Source organism: Oncorhynchus mykiss, unplaced genomic scaffold (assembly GCF_013265735.2).
Source record: "Oncorhynchus mykiss isolate Arlee unplaced genomic scaffold, USDA_OmykA_1.1 un_scaffold_636, whole genome shotgun sequence".
Taxonomy (NCBI): Eukaryota; Metazoa; Chordata; class Actinopteri; order Salmoniformes; family Salmonidae; genus Oncorhynchus; species Oncorhynchus mykiss.
Window position 1 is genome coordinate 55001 of NW_023494083.1, and position 9920 is coordinate 64920.

The 9920-nt window shown below is 45.5% G+C and overlaps 28 non-coding genes and 1 pseudogene across 28 annotated transcripts; all 29 read right to left on the reverse strand.

Moving 5' to 3' along the window:
• Window positions 1–172: 172 nt before the first annotated feature.
• On the reverse strand, window positions 173–291 carry LOC118960686. The gene has a single exon (XR_005048585.1). It is a non-coding gene; the product is annotated as a 5S ribosomal RNA (ribosomal RNA).
• Window positions 292–551: 260 nt separating this feature from the next.
• LOC118960687 lies at window positions 552–670 on the reverse strand. Its single transcript, XR_005048586.1, has one exon. It is a non-coding gene; the product is annotated as a 5S ribosomal RNA (ribosomal RNA).
• Window positions 671–847: 177 nt separating this feature from the next.
• LOC118960688 lies at window positions 848–966 on the reverse strand. Its single transcript, XR_005048587.1, has one exon. It is a non-coding gene; the product is annotated as a 5S ribosomal RNA (ribosomal RNA).
• Window positions 967–1224: 258 nt separating this feature from the next.
• On the reverse strand, window positions 1225–1343 carry LOC118960689. Its single transcript, XR_005048588.1, has one exon. It is a non-coding gene; the product is annotated as a 5S ribosomal RNA (ribosomal RNA).
• A 176-nt stretch (window positions 1344–1519) lies between these two features.
• LOC118960690 lies at window positions 1520–1638 on the reverse strand. Its single transcript, XR_005048589.1, has one exon. It is a non-coding gene; the product is annotated as a 5S ribosomal RNA (ribosomal RNA).
• Window positions 1639–1897: 259 nt separating this feature from the next.
• On the reverse strand, window positions 1898–2016 carry LOC118960691. Its single transcript, XR_005048590.1, has one exon. It is a non-coding gene; the product is annotated as a 5S ribosomal RNA (ribosomal RNA).
• Window positions 2017–2193: 177 nt separating this feature from the next.
• On the reverse strand, window positions 2194–2312 carry LOC118960692. Its single transcript, XR_005048591.1, has one exon. It is a non-coding gene; the product is annotated as a 5S ribosomal RNA (ribosomal RNA).
• A 259-nt stretch (window positions 2313–2571) lies between these two features.
• On the reverse strand, window positions 2572–2690 carry LOC118960693. Its single transcript, XR_005048592.1, has one exon. It is a non-coding gene; the product is annotated as a 5S ribosomal RNA (ribosomal RNA).
• Window positions 2691–2867: 177 nt separating this feature from the next.
• Window positions 2868–2986, reverse strand: LOC118960695. Its single transcript, XR_005048594.1, has one exon. It is a non-coding gene; the product is annotated as a 5S ribosomal RNA (ribosomal RNA).
• A 177-nt stretch (window positions 2987–3163) lies between these two features.
• On the reverse strand, window positions 3164–3282 carry LOC118960696. Its single transcript, XR_005048595.1, has one exon. It is a non-coding gene; the product is annotated as a 5S ribosomal RNA (ribosomal RNA).
• Window positions 3283–3542: 260 nt separating this feature from the next.
• LOC118960697 lies at window positions 3543–3661 on the reverse strand. The gene has a single exon (XR_005048596.1). It is a non-coding gene; the product is annotated as a 5S ribosomal RNA (ribosomal RNA).
• A 176-nt stretch (window positions 3662–3837) lies between these two features.
• Window positions 3838–3956, reverse strand: LOC118960698. Its single transcript, XR_005048597.1, has one exon. It is a non-coding gene; the product is annotated as a 5S ribosomal RNA (ribosomal RNA).
• Window positions 3957–4210: 254 nt separating this feature from the next.
• Window positions 4211–4329, reverse strand: LOC118960699. The gene has a single exon (XR_005048598.1). It is a non-coding gene; the product is annotated as a 5S ribosomal RNA (ribosomal RNA).
• A 177-nt stretch (window positions 4330–4506) lies between these two features.
• LOC118960730 lies at window positions 4507–4624 on the reverse strand (annotated as a pseudogene).
• A 260-nt stretch (window positions 4625–4884) lies between these two features.
• LOC118960701 lies at window positions 4885–5003 on the reverse strand. The gene has a single exon (XR_005048600.1). It is a non-coding gene; the product is annotated as a 5S ribosomal RNA (ribosomal RNA).
• Window positions 5004–5180: 177 nt separating this feature from the next.
• On the reverse strand, window positions 5181–5299 carry LOC118960702. The gene has a single exon (XR_005048601.1). It is a non-coding gene; the product is annotated as a 5S ribosomal RNA (ribosomal RNA).
• A 177-nt stretch (window positions 5300–5476) lies between these two features.
• On the reverse strand, window positions 5477–5595 carry LOC118960703. The gene has a single exon (XR_005048602.1). It is a non-coding gene; the product is annotated as a 5S ribosomal RNA (ribosomal RNA).
• A 259-nt stretch (window positions 5596–5854) lies between these two features.
• Window positions 5855–5973, reverse strand: LOC118960704. Its single transcript, XR_005048603.1, has one exon. It is a non-coding gene; the product is annotated as a 5S ribosomal RNA (ribosomal RNA).
• Window positions 5974–6150: 177 nt separating this feature from the next.
• On the reverse strand, window positions 6151–6269 carry LOC118960705. Its single transcript, XR_005048604.1, has one exon. It is a non-coding gene; the product is annotated as a 5S ribosomal RNA (ribosomal RNA).
• Window positions 6270–6528: 259 nt separating this feature from the next.
• On the reverse strand, window positions 6529–6647 carry LOC118960707. The gene has a single exon (XR_005048606.1). It is a non-coding gene; the product is annotated as a 5S ribosomal RNA (ribosomal RNA).
• A 177-nt stretch (window positions 6648–6824) lies between these two features.
• Window positions 6825–6942, reverse strand: LOC118960723. Its single transcript, XR_005048622.1, has one exon. It is a non-coding gene; the product is annotated as a 5S ribosomal RNA (ribosomal RNA).
• A 176-nt stretch (window positions 6943–7118) lies between these two features.
• On the reverse strand, window positions 7119–7237 carry LOC118960708. Its single transcript, XR_005048607.1, has one exon. It is a non-coding gene; the product is annotated as a 5S ribosomal RNA (ribosomal RNA).
• A 258-nt stretch (window positions 7238–7495) lies between these two features.
• On the reverse strand, window positions 7496–7614 carry LOC118960709. Its single transcript, XR_005048608.1, has one exon. It is a non-coding gene; the product is annotated as a 5S ribosomal RNA (ribosomal RNA).
• A 177-nt stretch (window positions 7615–7791) lies between these two features.
• LOC118960710 lies at window positions 7792–7910 on the reverse strand. The gene has a single exon (XR_005048609.1). It is a non-coding gene; the product is annotated as a 5S ribosomal RNA (ribosomal RNA).
• A 260-nt stretch (window positions 7911–8170) lies between these two features.
• LOC118960711 lies at window positions 8171–8289 on the reverse strand. The gene has a single exon (XR_005048610.1). It is a non-coding gene; the product is annotated as a 5S ribosomal RNA (ribosomal RNA).
• Window positions 8290–8466: 177 nt separating this feature from the next.
• LOC118960712 lies at window positions 8467–8585 on the reverse strand. Its single transcript, XR_005048611.1, has one exon. It is a non-coding gene; the product is annotated as a 5S ribosomal RNA (ribosomal RNA).
• A 258-nt stretch (window positions 8586–8843) lies between these two features.
• LOC118960713 lies at window positions 8844–8962 on the reverse strand. Its single transcript, XR_005048612.1, has one exon. It is a non-coding gene; the product is annotated as a 5S ribosomal RNA (ribosomal RNA).
• Window positions 8963–9139: 177 nt separating this feature from the next.
• Window positions 9140–9258, reverse strand: LOC118960714. The gene has a single exon (XR_005048613.1). It is a non-coding gene; the product is annotated as a 5S ribosomal RNA (ribosomal RNA).
• A 256-nt stretch (window positions 9259–9514) lies between these two features.
• LOC118960715 lies at window positions 9515–9633 on the reverse strand. The gene has a single exon (XR_005048614.1). It is a non-coding gene; the product is annotated as a 5S ribosomal RNA (ribosomal RNA).
• Between the last annotated feature and the right edge of the window lie 287 nt (window positions 9634–9920).

Below are 9920 nucleotides of genomic sequence, written 5' to 3' on the forward strand. Positions count from 1 at the left end.
GGCAATCTCAAAAAGTGGATGAAATTGCATATACTGTAGCCATAATTTGTAGCACAGATTGTTGGATGAAATACAAACTAACCTTGCTTACTTATTTCAAAGCGAGGGCACATATTTCAGCCTTGTGGGAAAAACGGACAAAGAGTTGAAATTCCACAAGGCAGTGACAAAAAGCTTACAGCACCTGGTATTCCCAGGCGGTCTCCCATCCAAGTACTAACCAGGCCCGACCCTGCTTAGCTTCCGAGATCGGACGAGATCAGGCGTACTCAGGCCGGTGTGGCCGTAAGCGAGAAACTATCTCTTGGTGCACTATGTAAAGTCAAAGTGAGCCTGATTAACAGCTGTTGCATTTCCACCATTTAGATAAGCATCTTTGTGTCACTCAAAAAGTGGAAGAAATTGCATATACTGTAGCCATAATTTGTAGCACAGATTGTTGGATGAAATACAAACTAACCTTGCTTACTTATTTCAAAGCGAGGGCACATATTTCAGCCTTGTGGGAAAAAACGGACAAAGAGTTGAAATTCCACAAGGCAGTGACAAAAAGCTTACAGCACCTGGTATTCCCAGGCGGTCTCCCATCCAAGTACTAACCAGGCCCGACCCTGCTTAGCTTCCGAGATCGGACGAGATCAGGCGTACTCAGGCCGGTGTGGCCGTAAGCGAAAGGCAATCTCAAAAAGTGGATGAAATTGCATATACTGTAGCCATAATTTGTAGCACAGATTGTTGGATGAAATACAAACTAACCTTGCTTACTTATTTCAAAGCGAGGGCACATATTTCAGCCTTGTGGGAAAAAACGGACAAAGAGTTGAAATTCCACAAGGCAGTGACAAAAAGCTTACAGCACCTGGTATTCCCAGGCGGTCTCCCATCCAAGTACTAACCAGGCCCGACCCTGCTTAGCTTCCGAGATCGGACGAGATCAGGCGTACTCAGGCCGGTGTGGCCGTAAGCGAGAACTATCTCTTGGTGCACTATGTAAAGTCAAAGTGAGCCTGATTAACAGCTGTTGCATTTCCACCATTTAGATAAGCATCTTTGTGTCACTCAAAAGTGGAAGAAATTGCATATACTGTAGCCATAATTTGTAGCACAGATTGTTGGATGAAATACAAACTAACCTTGCTTACTTATTTCAAAGCGAGGGCACATATTTCAGCCTTGTGGGAAAAAACGGACAAAGAGTTGAAATTCCACAAGGCAGTGACAAAAAGCTTACAGCACCTGGTATTCCCAGGCGGTCTCCCATCCAAGTACTAACCAGGCCCGACCCTGCTTAGCTTCCGAGATCGGACGAGATCAGGCGTACTCAGGCCGGTGTGGCCGTAAGCGAAAGGCAATCTCAAAAGTGGATGAAATTGCATATACTGTAGCCATAATTTGTAGCACAGATTGTTGGATGAAATACAAACTAACCTTGCTTACTTATTTCAAAGCGAGGGCACATATTTCAGCCTTGTGGGAAAAAACGGACAAAGAGTTGAAATTCCACAAGGCAGTGACAAAAAGCTTACAGCACCTGGTATTCCCAGGCGGTCTCCCATCCAAGTACTAACCAGGCCCGACCCTGCTTAGCTTCCGAGATCGGACGAGATCAGGCGTACTCAGGCCGGTGTGGCCGTAAGCGAGAAACTATCTCTTGGTGCACTATGTAAGTCAAAGTGAGCCTGATTAACAGCTGTTGCATTTCCACCATTTAGATAAGCATCTTTGTGTCACTCAAAAAGTGGAAGAAATTGCATATACTGTAGCCATAATTTGTAGCACAGATTGTTGGATGAAATACAAACTAACCTTGCTTACTTATTTCAAAGCGAGGGCACATATTTCAGCCTTGTGGGAAAAAACGGACAAAGAGTTGAAATTCCACAAGGCAGTGACAAAAAGCTTACAGCACCTGGTATTCCCAGGCGGTCTCCCATCCAAGTACTAACCAGGCCCGACCCTGCTTAGCTTCCGAGATCGGACGAGATCAGGCGTACTCAGGCCGGTGTGGCCGTAAGCGAAAGGCAATCTCAAAAAGTGGATGAAATTGCATATACTGTAGCCATAATTTGTAGCACAGATTGTTGGATGAAATACAAACTAACCTTGCTTACTTATTTCAAAGCGAGGGCACATATTTCAGCCTTGTGGGAAAAAACGGACAAAGAGTTGAAATTCCACAAGGCAGTGACAAAAAGCTTACAGCACCTGGTATTCCCAGGCGGTCTCCCATCCAAGTACTAACCAGGCCCGACCCTGCTTAGCTTCCGAGATCGGACGAGATCAGGCGTACTCAGGCCGGTGTGGCCGTAAGCGAGAAACTATCTCTTGGTGCACTATGTAAAGTCAAAGTGAGCCTGATTAACAGCTGTTGCATTTCCACCATTTAGATAAGCATCTTTGTGTCACTCAAAAGTGGAAGAAATTGCATATACTGTAGCCATAATTTGTAGCACAGATTGTTGGATGAAATACAAACTAACCTTGCTTACTTATTTCAAAGCGAGGGCACATATTTCAGCCTTGTGGGAAAAAACGGACAAAGAGTTGAAATTCCACAAGGCAGTGACAAAAAGCTTACAGCACCTGGTATTCCCAGGCGGTCTCCCATCCAAGTACTAACCAGGCCCGACCCTGCTTAGCTTCCGAGATCGGACGAGATCAGGCGTACTCAGGCCGGTGTGGCCGTAAGCGAAAGGCAATCTCAAAAAGTGGATGAAATTGCATATACTGTAGCCATAATTTGTAGCACAGATTGTTGGATGAAATACAAACTAACCTTGCTTACTTATTTCAAAGCGAGGGCACATATTTCAGCCTTGTGGGAAAAAACGGACAAAGAGTTGAAATTCCACAAGGCAGTGACAAAAAGCTTACAGCACCTGGTATTCCCAGGCGGTCTCCCATCCAAGTACTAACCAGGCCCGACCCTGCTTAGCTTCCGAGATCGGACGAGATCAGGCGTACTCAGGCCGGTGTGGCCGTAAGCGAAAGGCAATCTCAAAAAGTGGATGAAATTGCATATACTGTAGCCATAATTTGTAGCACAGATTGTTGGATGAAATACAAACTAACCTTGCTTACTTATTTCAAAGCGAGGGCACATATTTCAGCCTTGTGGGAAAAAACGGACAAAGAGTTGAAATTCCACAAGGCAGTGACAAAAAGCTTACAGCACCTGGTATTCCCAGGCGGTCTCCCATCCAAGTACTAACCAGGCCCGACCCTGCTTAGCTTCCGAGATCGGACGAGATCAGGCGTACTCAGGCCGGTGTGGCCGTAAGCGAGAAACTATCTCTTGGTGCACTATGTAAAGTCAAAGTGAGCCTGATTAACAGCTGTTGCATTTCCACCATTTAGATAAGCATCTTTGTGTCACTCAAAAAGTGGAAGAAATTGCATATACTGTAGCCATAATTTGTAGCACAGATTGTTGGATGAAATACAAACTAACCTTGCTTACTTATTTCAAAGCGAGGGCACATATTTCAGCCTTGTGGGAAAAAACGGACAAAGAGTTGAAATTCCACAAGGCAGTGACAAAAAGCTTACAGCACCTGGTATTCCCAGGCGGTCTCCCATCCAAGTACTAACCAGGCCCGACCCTGCTTAGCTTCCGAGATCGGACGAGATCAGGCGTACTCAGGCCGGTGTGGCCGTAAGCGAAAGGCAATCTCAAAAAGTGGATGAAATTGCATATACTGTAGCCATAATTTGTAGCACAGATTGTTGGATGAAATACAAACTAACCTTGCTTACTTATTTCAAAGCGAGGGCACATATTTCAGCCTTGTGGGAAAAAACGGACAAAGAGTTGAAATTCCACAAGGCAGTGACAAAAGCTTACAGCACCTGGTATTCCCAGGCGGTCTCCCATCCAAGTACTAACCAGGCCCGACCCTGCTTAGCTTCCGAGATCGGACGAGATCAGGCGTACTCAGGCCGGTGTGGCCGTAAGCGAAACTATCTCTTGGTGCACTATGTAAAGTCAAGTGAGCCTGATTAACAGCTGTTGCATTTCCACATTTAGATAAGCATCTTTGTGTCACTCAAAAAGTGAAGAAATTGCATATACTGTAGCCATAATTTGTAGCACAGATTGTTGGATGAAATACAAACTAACCTTGCTTACTTATTTCAAAGCGAGGGCACATATTTCAGCCTTGTGGGAAAAAACGGACAAAGAGTTGAAATTCCACAAGGCAGTGACAAAAGCTTACAGCACCTGGTATTCCCAGGCGGTCTCCCATCCAAGTACTAACCAGGCCCGACCCTGCTTAGCTTCCGAGATCGGACGAGATCAGGCGTACTCAGGCCGGTGTGGCCGTAAGCGAAAGGCAATCTCAAAAAGTGGATGAAATTGCATATACTGTAGCCATAATTTGTAGCACAGATTGTTGGATGAAATACAAACTAACCTTGCTTACTTATTTCAAAGCGAGGGCACATATTTCAGCCTTGTGGGAAAAAACGGACAAAGAGTTGAAATTCCACAAGGCAGTGACAAAAAGCTTACAGCACCTGGTATTCCCAGGCGGTCTCCCATCCAAGTACTAACCAGGCCCGACCCTGCTTAGCTTCCGAGATCGGACGAGATCAGGCGTACTCAGGCCGTGTGGCCGTAAGCGAGAAACTATCTCTTGGTGCACTATGTAAAGTCAAAGTGAGCCTGATTAACAGCTGTTGCATTTCCACCATTTAGATAAGCATCTTTGTGTCACTCAAAAAGTGGAAGAAATTGCATATACTGTAGCCATAATTTGTAGCACAGATTGTTGGATGAAATACAAACTAACCTTGCTTACTTATTTCAAAGCGAGGGCACATATTTCAGCCTTGTGGGAAAAAACGGACAAAGAGTTGAAATTCCACAAGGCAGTGACAAAAAGCTTACAGCACCTGGTATTCCCAGGCGGTCTCCCATCCAAGTACTAACCAGGCCCGACCCTGCTTAGCTTCCGAGATCGGACGAGATCAGGCGTACTCAGGCCGGTGTGGCCGTAAGCGAAAGGCAATCTCAAAAAGTGGATGAAATTGCATATACTGTAGCCATAATTTGTAGCACAGATTGTTGGATGAAATACAAACTAACCTTGCTTACTTATTTCAAAGCGAGGGCACATATTTCAGCCTTGTGGGAAAAAACGGACAAAGAGTTGAAATTCCACAAGGCAGTGACAAAAAGCTTACAGCACCTGGTATTCCCAGGCGGTCTCCCATCCAAGTACTAACCAGGCCCGACCCTGCTTAGCTTCCGAGATCGGACGAGATCAGGCGTACTCAGGCCGGTGTGGCCGTAAGCGAAAGGCAATCTCAAAAAGTGGATGAAATTGCATATACTGTAGCCATAATTTGTAGCACAGATTGTTGGATGAAATACAAACTAACCTTGCTTACTTATTTCAAAGCGAGGGCACATATTTCAGCCTTGTGGGAAAAAACGGACAAAGAGTTGAAATTCCACAAGGCAGTGACAAAAAGCTTACAGCACCTGGTATTCCCAGGCGGTCTCCCATCCAAGTACTAACCAGGCCCGACCCTGCTTAGCTTCCGAGATCGGACGAGATCAGGCGTACTCAGGCCGGTGTGGCCGTAAGCGAGAAACTATCTCTTGGTGCACTATGTAAGTCAAAGTGAGCCTGATTAACAGCTGTTGCATTTCCACCATTTAGATAAGCATCTTTGTGTCACTCAAAAAGTGGAAGAAATTGCATATACTGTAGCCATAATTTGTAGCACAGATTGTTGGATGAAATACAAACTAACCTTGCTTACTTATTTCAAAGCGAGGGCACATATTTCAGCCTTGTGGGAAAAAACGGACAAAGAGTTGAAATTCCACAAGGCAGTGACAAAAAGCTTACAGCACCTGGTATTCCCAGGCGGTCTCCCATCCAAGTACTAACCAGGCCCGACCCTGCTTAGCTTCCGAGATCGGACGAGATCAGGCGTACTCAGGCCGGTGTGGCCGTAAGCGAAAGGCAATCTCAAAAAGTGGATGAAATTGCATATACTGTAGCCATAATTTGTAGCACAGATTGTTGGATGAAATACAAACTAACCTTGCTTACTTATTTCAAAGCGAGGGCACATATTTCAGCCTTGTGGGAAAAAACGGACAAAGAGTTGAAATTCCACAAGGCAGTGACAAAAAGCTTACAGCACCTGGTATTCCCAGGCGGTCTCCCATCCAAGTACTAACCAGGCCCGACCCTGCTTAGCTTCCGAGATCGGACGAGATCAGGCGTACTCAGGCCGGTGTGGCCGTAAGCGAGAAACTATCTCTTGGTGCACTATGTAAAGTCAAAGTGAGCCTGATTAACAGCTGTTGCATTTCCACCATTTAGATAAGCATCTTTGTGTCACTCAAAAGTGGAAGAAATTGCATATACTGTAGCCATAATTTGTAGCACAGATTGTTGGATGAAATACAAACTAACCTTGCTTACTTATTTCAAAGCGAGGGCACATATTTCAGCCTTGTGGGAAAAAACGGACAAAGAGTTGAAATTCCACAAGGCAGTGACAAAAAGCTTACAGCACCTGGTATTCCCAGGCGGTCTCCCATCCAAGTACTAACCAGGCCCGACCCTGCTTAGCTTCCGAGATCGGACGAGATCAGGCGTACTCAGGCCGGTGTGGCCGTAAGCGAAAGGCAATCTCAAAAAGTGGATGAAATTGCATATACTGTAGCCATAATTTGTAGCACAGATTGTTGGATGAAATACAAACTAACCTTGCTTACTTATTTCAAAGCGAGGGCACATATTTCAGCCTTGTGGGAAAAAACGGACAAAGAGTTGAAATTCCACAAGGCAGTGACAAAAAGCTTACAGCACCTGGTATTCCCAGGCGGTCTCCCATCCAAGTACTAACCAGCCCGACCCTGCTTAGCTTCCGAGATCGGACGAGATCAGGCGTACTCAGGCCGGTGTGGCCGTAAGCGAAAGGCAATCTCAAAAAGTGGATGAAATTGCATATACTGTAGCCATAATTTGTAGCACAGATTGTTGGATGAAATACAAACTAACCTTGCTTACTTATTTCAAAGCGAGGGCACATATTTCAGCCTTGTGGGAAAAACGGACAAAGAGTTGAAATTCCACAAGGCAGTGACAAAAAGCTTACAGCACCTGGTATTCCCAGGCGGTCTCCCATCCAAGTACTAACCAGGCCCGACCCTGCTTAGCTTCCGAGATCGGACGAGATCAGGCGTACTCAGGCCGGTGTGGCCGTAAGCGAGAACTATCTCTTGGTGCACTATGTAAAGTCAAAGTGAGCCTGATTAACAGCTGTTGCATTTCCACCATTTAGATAAGCATCTTTGTGTCACTCAAAAAGTGGAAGAAATTGCATATACTGTAGCCATAATTTGTAGCACAGATTGTTGGATGAAATACAAACTAACCTTGCTTACTTATTTCAAAGCGAGGGCACATATTTCAGCCTTGTGGGAAAAACGGACAAAGAGTTGAAATTCCACAAGGCAGTGACAAAAAGCTTACAGCACCTGGTATTCCCAGGCGGTCTCCCATCCAAGTACTAACCAGGCCCGACCCTGCTTAGCTTCCGAGATCGGACGAGATCAGGCGTACTCAGGCCGGTGTGGCCGTAAGCGAAAGGCAATCTCAAAAAGTGGATGAAATTGCATATACTGTAGCCATAATTTGTAGCACAGATTGTTGGATGAAATACAAACTAACCTTGCTTACTTATTTCAAAGCGAGGGCACATATTTCAGCCTTGTGGGAAAAAACGGACAAAGAGTTGAAATTCCACAAGGCAGTGACAAAAAGCTTACAGCACCTGGTATTCCCAGGCGGTCTCCCATCCAAGTACTAACCAGGCCCGACCCTGCTTAGCTTCCGAGATCGGACGAGATCAGGCGTACTCAGGCCGGTGTGGCCGTAAGCGAGAAACTATCTCTTGGTGCACTATGTAAAGTCAAAGTGAGCCTGATTAACAGCTGTTGCATTTCCACCATTTAGATAAGCATCTTTGTGTCACTCAAAAAGTGGAAGAAATTGCATATACTGTAGCCATAATTTGTAGCACAGATTGTTGGATGAAATACAAACTAACCTTGCTTACTTATTTCAAAGCGAGGGCACATATTTCAGCCTTGTGGGAAAAAACGGACAAAGAGTTGAAATTCCACAAGGCAGTGACAAAAAGCTTACAGCACCTGGTATTCCCAGGCGGTCTCCCATCCAAGTACTAACCAGGCCCGACCCTGCTTAGCTTCCGAGATCGGACGAGATCAGGCGTACTCAGGCCGGTGTGGCCGTAAGCGAAAGGCAATCTCAAAAAGTGGATGAAATTGCATATACTGTAGCCATAATTTGTAGCACAGATTGTTGGATGAAATACAAACTAACCTTGCTTACTTATTTCAAAGCGAGGGCACATATTTCAGCCTTGTGGGAAAAAACGGACAAAGAGTTGAAATTCCACAAGGCAGTGACAAAAAGCTTACAGCACCTGGTATTCCCAGGCGGTCTCCCATCCAAGTACTAACCAGGCCCGACCCTGCTTAGCTTCCGAGATCGGACGAGATCAGGCGTACTCAGGCCGGTGTGGCCGTAAGCGAGAAATATCTCTTGGTGCACTATGTAAAGTCAAAGTGAGCCTGATTAACAGCTGTTGCATTTCCACCATTTAGATAAGCATCTTTGTGTCACTCAAAAGTGGAAGAAATTGCATATACTGTAGCCATAATTTGTAGCACAGATTGTTGGATGAAATACAAACTAACCTTGCTTACTTATTTCAAAGCGAGGGCACATATTTCAGCCTTGTGGGAAAAAACGGACAAAGAGTTGAAATTCCACAAGGCAGTGACAAAAAGCTTACAGCACCTGGTATTCCCAGGCGGTCTCCCATCCAAGTACTAACCAGGCCCGACCCTGCTTAGCTTCCGAGATCGGACGAGATCAGGCGTACTCAGGCCGGTGTGGCCGTAAGCGAAAGGCAATCTCAAAAAGTGGATGAAATTGCATATACTGTAGCCATAATTTGTAGCACAGATTGTTGGATGAAATACAAACTAACCTTGCTTACTTATTTCAAAGCGAGGGCACATATTTCAGCCTTGTGGGAAAAAACGGACAAAGAGTTGAAATTCCACAAGGCAGTGACAAAAAGCTTACAGCACCTGGTATTCCCAGGCGGTCTCCCATCCAAGTACTAACCAGGCCCGACCCTGCTTAGCTTCCGAGATCGGACGAGATCAGGCGTACTCAGGCCGGTGTGGCCGTAAGCGAGAAACTATCTCTTGGTGCACTATGTAAGTCAAAGTGAGCCTGATTACAGCTGTTGCATTTCCACCATTTAGATAAGCATCTTTGTGTCACTCAAAAGTGGAAGAAATTGCATATACTGTAGCCATAATTTGTAGCACAGATTGTTGGATGAAATACAAACTAACCTTGCTTACTTATTTCAAAGCGAGGGCACATATTTCAGCCTTGTGGAAAAAACGGACAAAGAGTTGAAATTCCACAAGGCAGTGACAAAAAGCTTACAGCACCTGGTATTCCCAGGCGGTCTCCCATCCAAGTACTAACCAGGCCCGACCCTGCTTAGCTTCCGAGATCGGACGAGATCAGGCGTACTCAGGCCGGTGTGGCCGTAAGCGAAAGGCATCTCAAAAAGTGATGAATTGCATATACTGTAGCCATAATTTGTAGCACAGATTGTTGGATGAAATACAAACTAACCTTGCTTACTTATTTCAAAGCGAGGGCACATATTTCAGCCTTGTGGGAAAAAACGGACAAAGAGTTGAAATTCCACAAGGCAGTGACAAAAAGCTTACAGCACCTGGTATTCCCAGGCGGTCCTCCCCATCCAAGTACTAACCAGGCCCGACCTGCTTAGCTTCCGAGAATCGGACGAGATCAGGCGTACTCGGCCGGTGTGGG